Genomic DNA, 11,437 nt, shown 5'->3' with positions numbered 1-11,437 from the left:
ACACATCGACGGGGCACTGTTGCAAGACAACTCCTATCAGCACAGTGGAGTGATGAAGCTGTCCCAATACTAGAGGCGGACTTCGTTGGTCAGTATCTTATTCTGAGTAATAAAAAATAAAATAAATAAATGGATACCTGTTTTCCGCTGCTAAAACTGAAGGACCACTGTCAGCAACGGGAGCAGAGGAACACCTGAGGGACAGAGGAGCCGACACAGAGAGAACACCCACCACTGGCCAGCAGGGCAAGGAGAAGGGAGACTGAAGGCAGAGCCTGAGCGGAGGAGACCTAGCCAGGAGCCCTCCGCCAGCCCCTCATCACGGACGCCCCATGCCAACGCCACCACACCTGAGTCTGTGACTAGGGTGGAGGGAGGGAGACCCTCATCTCAGACTAGGCCTTTCCTCTGTTCTATTCTCTCTTCTCTTTGATTGAAAGGGGACTAGGTTTTGGAAGAAACTCCTTGCTGGTTGCTCCCTGTGGGTGGCCAGGCTCCATGCTGGCTCACTGCTTGCGTTCTAAGAGGGTTTTCATTTAAAGCAAGTACAGTGTTTCAGGTTTTTCTGTTTTTTAAAGATTCTTTCAAAGGAGGACTGGAAAATATCCTTACTGAGTTTGTCTGTAACATCTTGGTGGTGGACCTGGGAGATGCCAGAAGCTTCCATAAATGGAGTTTAAACAAGCCAACCTTCCATAAATAGAGTTTAAACAAGCCAACTGGAGATTAGGATCCACACCTGTGACAAGATCTGGAGAAAGATTTCTGCTCCATTTTGCACATCACCATGGAGCCTAGCAGGCAGTGGTCACCCATGAAGATGAGCTAGTTGAGTCCAAGGACCATGGGGACCATGCACTCTAGCTCAGTGGCCTGGGTGCTCACCTTGGTTAAAATGGGCCTCGGTTGCCCAGACCTCCACACATATCTGTGGTCATGAGCAGCTCACTCTCCATGGTGAGCTTTAGCATCAGGTACGGCTTCTTTTCTGCAGAAAACAAACAGCTCCCCGGTCTCCTTGTTCAGTTGCTATAGCTTCTGGAGCTCAGCATGCTGTCCATGTTCCTGATCGGGTTGTGCAGGGACAGAAATGATACTGAGTCCTGATGCAGAACAGCATGACTCTCAGCCTGGTCTGGTAGGTCTTCTCGGTCAGCAGATTAATGACTATTACTTGGAGCACAGATAAGCAGGGGTGCACTGCTTTGCCCAGCCGGGTATAGTAGTTGCTGGTGGCCAAGGTAACCATCTTCCTGGTGCCTGGTGGATCTTGGATCAGGCTCATCGGTCTTTGCTGTGTGGTCTTTATGGTATAAACCTGAAGAGTGGTTCCGGTTGGGGAGTCCTTGCGCCGTGAAGTTCTTGGGCAACTGAGATCTGATGATAATGTCCTCCAGCTGGTGGCTGATGTAGCCCCCACGTGGAGGTCTCCTCCAGGGCAAACATTTTCAGCATGCTCTGCGTCCTGTTGAATGAGGTTGACTCCCACCTGAAATCCACCTGCAAGTTATGATCTCCTTTCACAGGCCCGCCCAAACTGCTCTGCAGCTCAGCGGTGATGTCATCACCACAGTTAACAGGGACCTTGATGACATGGCTGATCGCTTTCCAGAGGGGATGCCAACCACGCTTCTTTTGTAGGCAGGCATATCTTGTTCCCTTGAGTAAGTTGCATATCTCAACCGAATTATGACTAAATCCTCATCACCAGAGGATTGATGTTCAGTCTTGGGCGAAGTAGGCATTTGTCTTCTTGTTAAGGACTAGGTCCCAGCTGATCGTGATGTTATGCTGAGACTGGGACTCTTTTTGGTTTCTCATCATAGCTGGCCGGCACCTGGACAAGGGGCCCAACTTTGTTCTGGTGCTGGGAAGCATTCTATGGCAGGAGGATGCTCTGTGGCCCTTCTCCACCTCCAGCTTCTCTGGTTCCTCCAAGCCGGTGGAAGGATTTTCCAGACCGCAGCAACTCCGAGTTGTTGATTGATCTGCGGAGTGGTGATGGGCCCAGCCCACAGCTGCGCCTGCTCAGAAGGGATCTTGACTAGTCAGCACCCGAAGCAGTGGTCCTAGATCAGGGGCTGCCCCTCCGAGCTGTCCCCGTTGATGTACTTGAGGCTTTTCTGACGGGCGCGGGGCAGTCCAGACAGCAGCACCACGACCCAGTTGGCCTCGGCAGTAATGAAGCGGTGGAGGAAGACATTGTGGGAGCCACGATAACCCTCCAGAGGGTCGCCTCTGTGCACCTCAGGAGGTGATTTACATTGTGGCTGTAATGGGGGTTACACACCCACTTTTTGCTGGTAGTACAGTAGGTCATGCTAGCAGTACTGTGTAACTGCAGGAGCTGGGAAATCCCGGGAATAGCAGGTATCTACCTTTTCGAAGTTCAACTCAGTAAACAACTGGCTAGTCTTGGCCACACCTGTAACCCAGGATGCCCTGAGTGCCCCGACCTGCCCTGGAACTGTCAGGGTCACTGCACTGCCCATGTGCGCGGGAGGCACTGTGCAGCCACCTCTGGACCTGGAAACACCTGCGTCTGGCTGGGAAGGGTGAAGTCCATGAACTTGAACTCGGAGCCATGCAGAAGAGTTGCTCGTCCTCCTCGGTGTCCCCAGCAGGGTGAGCATCTGTGAATTGGGACCCTGCCCCCAGCCCGGCTCCCGGCTCACGCCCTCGGACTCCACCTGCCCCTCCCATCCCTGCAGAAACCTCAGCCCCTGCTACCACCACCTGCTGTGAGTAGTTTTAATTTTACCTCTTTTGGCGGGTGAGGGGTGGCCTCGGTGGCATTCCCGATATTATTGTTTTTTAGTCTTAGAATTTACTTTTTGTTCTTTTGATATAAAATTCCAGTTTTCTGGTCAGTTTTTCCATCTTGTCCTCACTTGTGATACACTAATCACGGTTAAAATCTATTTCTGAAAACCAGTATCTGGGTCACCTGTACATCAGTTTTCATTGCCTTTTTGTTTCTTATCCTTTATTTTGTATACCTGGGAAATTTTTTATTGAATTATGGAAATTATGTATAAAAATTACAGAGGTTCTGGAAAAAAATGTTATCTTTCTCTAGAGAGGATTTCTTTACCTTCTGGCAGGCAATTAGAGTAGGCATGGATTACTTTAATCCAAACAGATTGAGCTGATTCACAGCTGGGTTTCATTCTTTGTAAGGCTGGTCGATTTCTTCTTTTCTTTTTTTTTTTTTTTTAGTTTTTCCCCCAGTTTTATTTAGAAATAATTGACCTGCATCACTGCATAAATTTAAGGCATACAACTGATGGTTTGATTTACATATATTATGAAATGATTAGCACAATAGATTCAGTTAACATTTATCTTCCGGTATAAATAGAATATAAGGAAAAGAAAGAAAGAAAGAAAGAAAAAATCCTTGTAATAGGAGCTCTTAAGATTTCCTCTTAACAACTCTCCTATATTAGCTGCAGTCATCCTGTTAAATGCTACACCCATAGTACTTGTTTATCTTAAAACTGAAAGTTTGTACCTTTTGAACACCCTCCCACCTTCCTCCAACCCCCCGGCCTCCATCTTTAGTAACCACAAATCTGATGTTCTTCTGTTTCTTTTTCTTTTTTAAAGATTTTGTATAAGTGAGATCATACAGTATTTGCCTTTTTTGTCTATTTCACTTAGCATGATGACTTCAATGTCTATCCATGTTGTCACAAATGGTAGAATTTCCTTGTTTTTTTTTTAATGGGTGAATAATATTCTGTGTGTGTGTGTGTGTGTTTGTATGCATCAGAGTTTATTTATCCATCCATTGATGGACACTCAGGTTGTTTCCATGTCTTGGCTATTGTAAATAATGCTGCTATGAACATGGGGGTGAAAGACTTTTCGAGTTAGAGTTTTCATTTCCATCGGATATATTCCCATGGAATTTCTAGACCATATGGTAGTTCTTTTTTTGTTTTATACTTTAAATTTTTATTATGTTAATTACCATGCATTACATCATTAGTTTTGGATGTAGTGTTCCATGATTCATTGTTTGTGCATAACACCCAGTGCTCCACGCAGAACGTGCCCTTCTCAATACCCATCACCAGGCTAGCCCATCCCCCCACCCCCTCCCCTCTAGAACCCTCAGTTTGTTTTTCAGAGTCCATCATCTCTCATGGTTGGTCTCCCCCTCCGACTTACTCCCCTTCATTCTTCCCCTCCTGTTATCTTCTTCTTTTTTTTTTTCTTAACATATATTGCATTATTTGTTTCAGAGGTACAGGTCTGTGATTCAACAGTCTTGCACAATTCACAGCGCTCACCATAGCACATACCCTCCCCAATGTCTATCACCCAGCCACCCCATCCCTCCCACTCCCCCACCACTCCAGCAACCCTCAGTTTGTTTCCTGAGATTAAGAATTCCTCATATCAGTGAGGTCACATGATACATGTCTTTCTCTGATTGACTTATTTCACTCAGCATAACACCCTCCAGTTCCATCCACATTGCACATGGCAAGATCTCATTCCTTTTGATGGCTGCATAATATTCCATTGTGTATATATACATATGGTAGTTCTTTTTAATCTTTAGAATATTCTCCATATGGTTTTCCCCTGTAGTGGCTGTACAAATTTACATTACCATAACTGTACGCAGTGTATAAGGGTTCCCTTTTCACCACATCCATGCCAGCATTTATCTCTTATTTTCTTGATGATGGCCATTCTAATAAGGCGCAAGGTAGTATCTCATTGTGGTTTTAATTTGGATTTCCCTAATAAGTAGTGATGTTGAAGACGGTCTATTTCTAGTTTAATGTCTCTCTTAGACTGTAGCCCTTCTGGTGTTCAGGTGAATACTTGGGGTTTTTATCAGAACCTTAGATGTGTCCAAACTATTGCATTAACAGGATGGAGAGGCTTTGGGTGTAAAGAGTAAAGTGTTTGTGCTTTGAGTAGTAGATCATAGAATAAGGAAGTCATCTATTCAGGTTAAAATCATACATATCACAATTGTTTTATAGTTGAACTGAAAGAAAATTTTGCCAGAGTCTTCTGGTCAAAATGAATTTAGGAGAATACTGTAAATATTTTTAAAAATGTAAGGATGGATATAATCTGAACACATAGAGTTTAGAGTAGACAAATGGGAATTGCAAATTGCGATTGCAAATTGATGTCAAGTGGAAATTTGAGAAATGAGATGAAAAATTCACTGGAGGTCTGAGCAACAGATTGGATGATGAGAAAAGATCTGTGAGCTTGCAGATAGGTCAGTAGAAATAAGCCAAAACAAAGCCCAGAGGGGAAAAAAAGATGAAAAGAGCCACTGACCTCTTTATTATAGGACAATATCAAGACACCAAACATACCTGGGATTGGAATCATATCATAGGATGGCGGGGAGAGATTGCATTAGAGAAAAGTATTTGGAGAAAAAATGCTGAAACATTTTCCAAATTAAAAAAAAATTTATGAAAGCTTAATTATTTATTGAACATAAAAGCTCAATATGATTTGCAGGGTGAACTTTTCTTATCTAGCAAACTGATCTGCCATTTGAAAGTGGGTTTTAAATTTTATTGAGATATAACTGACCAAAACAAACACGTATATTTTAGGTATACAATTCAGTAAGTTTTGATAGATGAAGTTACCCCTCCAAATTGACTTCTGCCCATTTATAATTCCTCTTGCTGGTCCTTCTCCCTGGTTCCAGGCAACTAGTGATCTGTTCTGTCACTAAAGGTGAGCTTACATTTTCTAGAATTTTACATACATGGTATGTACTACTTTTTTGATTTTTTTTTTCTTTTACTCATGATATTTTGGAGGGTGATCCGTGTTGTTGTATCTATTGGTAGTTTGTTATTTATTGCTAAGTAATACAGTTGTAGAATTAAGGTGTGGTGCCGGAGGGTGATTGCCTCTAGCAGAAGTGTGAGGCTATGAATTGGGAAGGGACCTGAGGGAAGTTTCTGCAGTGTGGTTGCTGTTTATAGGGTGTGCACATTTGTCAGCACGCATTCGACTGTATTCTTTTTTTTTAAATTTTTTATTGTTATGTTAATCACTATATTACATCATTTGTTTTTGATGTAGTGTTCCATGATTCATTGTTTGTTCATAACACCCAGTGCTCCACGCAGAATGTGCCCTCTTTCATACCCATCACCAGGCTAACCCATCCCCGTACCCCCTCCCCTCTAGAACCCTCAGTTTGTTTTTCAGAGTCCATCATCTCTCATGGTTCGTCTCCCCCTCTGGCTTACTCCCCTTCATTCTTCCTCTCCTGCTATCTTCTTCTTTTTCTTTTTTCTTAAAATATGTTGCGTTATTTGTTTCAGAAGTACAGATCTGTGATTCAACAGTCTTGCACAATTCACAGCACTCACCGTAGCACATACCCTCCCCAATGTCTATCACCCAGCCACCCCATCCCTCCCACCCCCAACCACTCCAGTAACACTCAGTTTGTTCCTGAGATTAAGAATTCCTCATATCAGTGAGGTCATATGATACATGTCTTTCTCTGATTGACTTATTTCTCTAAGCATAACACCCTCCAGTTCCATCCACGTCGTTGCAAATGGCAAGATCTCATTCCTTTTGATGGCTGCATAATATTCCATTGTGTATATATACCACCTCTTCTTTATCCATTCGTTTGTCGATGGACATCTTGGCTCTTTCCACAGTTTGGCTATTGTGGACATTGCTGCTATAAACATTGGGGTGCACGTACCCCTTCGGGTCCCTACATTCGTATCTTTGGGGTAAATACCCAGTAGTGCAATTGCTGGATCATATGGTAGCTCTAATTCCAACTGTCTGAGGAACCTCCATAGTGTTTTCCAGAGTGGTTGCACCAGCTTGCATTCCCACCAACAGTGTAGGAGGGTTCCCCTTTCTCCACATCCCCGCCAATATCTGTCGTTCCCTGACTTGTTAATTTTAGCCACTCTGACTGGTGTGAGGTGGTATCTCATTGAGGTTTTGATTTGGATTTCCCTGATGCCGAGCGATGTGGAGCACTTTTTCATGTGCCTGTTGGCCATTTGGATGTCTTTGGAAAAATGTCTGTTCATGTCTTCTGCCCATTTCTTGATTGGATTATTTGTTCTTTGGATGTTGAGTTTGATAAGTTCTTTATAGATTTTGGATACTAGCCCTTTATCTGATCTGTCATTTGCAAATATTTTCTCCCATTCTGTCGGTTGTCTTTTGGTTTTGTGGACTGTTTCTTTTGCTGTGCAAAAGCTTTTTATCTTGTTGAAATCCCAATAGTTCATTTTTGCCCTGGCTTCCTGTGCCTTTGGCTATGTTTCTAGGAAGAAGTTGCTGCGGCTGAGGTCGAAGAGGTTGCTGCCTGTGTTCTCCTTTAGGATTTGGATGGACTCCTGTCTCATGTTTAGGTCTTTCAACCATTTGGAGTCTATTTTTGGGTGTGGTGTAAGGAAATGGTCCAGTTTCATTCTTCTGCATGTGGCTGTCCAATTTTCCCAACACCATTTGTTGAAGAGACTGCCTTTTTTCCATTGGACATTCTTTCCTGCTTTGTCAAAGATAAGTTGACCATAGAGTTGAGGGTCCATTTCTGGGCTCTCGATTCTGTTCCATTGATCTATGTGTCTGTTTTTGTGTCAGTACCATACTGTCTTGATGATGACAGCTTTGTAATAGAGCTGAAAGTCCGGAATTGTGATGCCGCCAGCTTTGCTTTTCTTTTTCAATATTCCTCTGGCTATTCGGGGTCTCTTCTGGTTCCATACAAATTTTAGAATTATTTGTTCCATTTCTTTGAAAAAAGTGGATGGTATTTTGATGGGGATTGCATTGAATGTGTAGATTGCTCTAGGCAGCATTGACATCTTCACAATGTTGGTTCTCCCAATCCATGAGCATGGAACGTTTTTCCATTTCTTTGTGTCTTCTTCAATTTCTTTCCTGAGTATTTTATAGTTTTCTGAGTACAGATCCTTTGCCTCTTGGTTAAATTTATTCCTAGGTATCTTATGGTTTTGGGTGCAATTGTGACTGGGATTGACTCCTTGATTTGTCTCTCTTCTGTCTTGTTGTTGGTGTATAGGAAGGCCACTGATTTCTGTGCATTGATTTTATAGCCTGCTACTTGACTGAATTAATTCCTGTATGAGTTCTAGCAGTTTTGGGGTGGAGTCTTTTGGGTTTTCCACATACAGTATCATATCATCTGCAAAGAGTGAGAGTTTGACTTCCTCTTTGCCGATTTGGATGCCTTTGATTTCTTTTTGTGGTCTGATTGCTGTGGCTAGGACTTCTAATACTACGTTGAATAGCAGTGGTGAGAGTGGACATCCCTGCCGCGTTCCTGACCTTAGGGGAAAAGCTCTCAGTTTTTCCCCATTGAGAATGATATTTGCTGTAGGTTTTTCGTAGATGGCTTTTATGATATTGAGGTAGGTACCCTCTATCCCTATACTCTGAAGAGTTTTGATCAAGAAAGGATGCTGTACTTTGTCAAATGCTTTTTCTGCATCTTTTGAGAGGATCATATGATTCTTGTTCTTTCTTTTGTTAATGTATTGTATCACATTGATTGATTTGCGGATGTTGAACCAGCCTTGCAGCCCAGGGATAAATCCCACTGGGTCGTGGTGAATAATCCTTTTAATGTACTGTTGGATCCTATTGGCTAGTATTTTGGTGAGAATTTTTGCATCCATGTTCATCAAGGATATTGGTCTGTAATTCTCCTTTTAGATGGGGTCTTTTTCTGGTTTGTGGGTCAAGGTAATGGTGGCCTCATAAAATGAATTTGGAAGTTTCCCTTCCATTTCTATTTTTTGGAACAGTTTCAGGAGAATAGGTATTAATTCTTCTTTAAATGTCTGATAGAATTCCCCTGGGAAGCCATCTGGCCCTGGGCTTTTGTTTGGGAGATTTTTGATGACTGCTTCAATTTCCTTAGTGGTTATAGGTCTGTTTAGGTTTTCTGTTTCTTCCTGGTTCAATTTTGGTAGTTGATACATCTCTAGGAATGCACCCATTTCTTCCAGGTTATCTAATTTGCTGGCATAGAGTTGCTCATAATATGTTCTTATAATTGTTTGTATTTCTTTGGTGTTGGTTGTGATCTCTCCTCTTTCATTCATGATTTTGTTGATTTGGGTCATTTCTCTTTTCTTTTGGATCAGTCTGGCCAGGGGTTTATCAATCTTGTTAATTCTTTCAAAGAATCAGCTCCTAGTTTCGTTGATCTGTTCTACTGTTCTTTTGGTTTCTAGTTCATTGATTTCTGCTCTGATCTTTATTATTTCTCTTCTCCTGCTGGGTTTAGGCTTTATTTGCTGTTCTTTCCCCAGCTCCTTTAGGTGTAGGGTTAGGTTGTGTATTTGAGACCTTTCTTGTTTCTTGAGAAAGGCTTGTATTGCTATATACTTTCCTCTCAGGACTGCCTTTGCTGTATCCCAAAGATTTTGGACAGTTGTGTTTTCATTTTCATTGGTTTCCATGAATTTTTTTAATTCTTCTTTAATTTCCTGGTTGACCCATTCATTCTTTAGTAGGATGCTCTTTAGCCTCCATGTATTTGAGTTCTTTCCGACTTTCCTCTTGTGATTGAGTTCTAGTTTCAAAGCATTGTGGTCTGAAAATATGCAGGGAATGATCCCAATCTTTTGGTACTGGTTGAGACCTGATTTGTGACCTAGGATGTGATCTATTCTGGAGAATGTTCCATGGTCACTAGAGAAGAATGTGTATTCCGTTGCTTTGGGATGGAATGTTCTGAATATGTCTGTGAAGTCCATTTGGTCCAGTGTGTCATTTAAAGTCTTTATTTCCTTGTTGATCTTTTGCTTAGATGATCTGTCCATTTCAGTCAGGGGGGTGTTAAAGTCCCCCACTATTACTGTATTGTTGTCAATGTGTTTCTTTGCTTTTGTTATTAATTGCCTTATATAATTGGCTGCTCCCATGTTCGGGGCATAGATATTTACAATTGTTAGATCTTCTTGTTGGATAGACCCTTTAAGTAGGATATAGTGTCCTTCCTCATCTCTTATTACTGTCTTTGTTTTGAAATCTAGTTTGTCTGATATAAGGATTGCCACCCCAGCTTTCTTTTGGTGTCCATTAGCATGGTAAATGGTTTTCCACCCCTCACTTTCAATCTGGGGGTGTCTTTGGGTCTAAAATGAGTCTCTTGCAGACAGCATATCGATGGGTCTTGTTTTTTAATCCAATCTGATAGCCTGTGTCTTTTGATTGGGGCATTTAGCCCATTTATATTCAGAGTAACTATTGAAAGGTATGAATTTAGTGCCATTGTATTGCCTGTAAGGTGACTGTAACTGTATGTTGTCTGTGTTCCTTTCTGATCTTTGCTGCTTTTAGGCTCTCTCTTTGCTTAGAGGACCCCTTTCAATATTTCTTGGAGGGCTGGTTTCGTGTTTGCAAATTCCTTTAGTTTTTGTTTGTTTTGGAAGTTTTTTTATCTCTCCTTCTATTTTCAATGACAGCCTAGCTGGATATAGTATTCTTGGCTGCATATTTTTCTCGTTTAGTGCTCTGAAGATATCTTGCCAGTCCTTTCTGGCCTGCCAGGTCTCTGTGGATAGGTCTATTGCCAATCTAATATTTTTACCATTGTAGGTTACATATCTCTTCTCCCGAGCTGCTTTCAGGATTTTCTCTTTGTCTCTGAGACTCGTAAGTTTTACTATTAGATGTCGGGGTGTTGACCTATTATTATTGATTTTGAGAGGGGTTCTCTGTGCCTCCTGGATTTTGATGCCTGTTTCCTTCCTCACATTAGGGAAGTTCTCTGCTATTATTTGCTCCAATATACCTTCTGCCCCTCTCTCTCTTTCTTCTTCTTCTGGGATCCCAATTATTCTAATGTTGTTTCGTCTTATCGTATCACTTATCTCTTGAATTCTGCCCTCGTGATCCTGTGGTTGTTTCTCTCTCTTTTTCTCAGCCTCTTTATTTTCCATCATTTGGTCTTCTATATCACTGATTCTCTCTTCTGCCTCATTTATCCTAGCAGTTAGTGCCCCCATTTTTGATTGGACCTCATCAATAGCCTTTTTGATTTCGACTTGGTTAGATTTTAGTCCGTTTATTTCTCTAGAAAGAGTTTCTCTAATAACTTCCACGCTTTTTTCAAGCCCAGCTAGTATCTTTAAAGTCATGATTCTGAACTCTAGGTCCGACATCATACTAATGTCCGTATTGAGTAGGTCCCTGGCTGACGGTACTACCTCTTGTTCTTTTTGCTGAGGTGATTTTTTCGTCTTGTCATTTTGTCCAGAGGAGAATAGATGAATGAGAGAACAAAATGCTAACAGGTTTACAACGTCCCCAGCAAATATACTGTATACAAATCAGAAAAGACCTGAAACCAGGGGAAAAGAAAGGGAAAGAAAGAAAAAAGAAAGAGAAAAGAAAAAAAGAAAAAAAAGATAAAAAC

At 41.9% G+C, this 11,437-nt stretch overlaps 1 pseudogene; it reads right to left on the bottom strand.

The window, feature by feature from the left end:
* Nucleotides 1-726: 726 nt before the first annotated feature.
* LOC113928613 lies at nucleotides 727-2,492 on the bottom strand (annotated as a pseudogene).
* Nucleotides 2,493-11,437: the final 8,945 nt, after the last annotated feature.

The sequence above is a fragment of the Zalophus californianus genome, chromosome 5, assembly GCF_009762305.2.
Source record: "Zalophus californianus isolate mZalCal1 chromosome 5, mZalCal1.pri.v2, whole genome shotgun sequence".
NCBI lineage: Eukaryota > Metazoa > Chordata > Mammalia > Carnivora > Otariidae > Zalophus > Zalophus californianus.
Note: the sequence above shows the minus strand (reverse complement) of the source record. Positions and strands in the feature narration are given on the sequence as shown.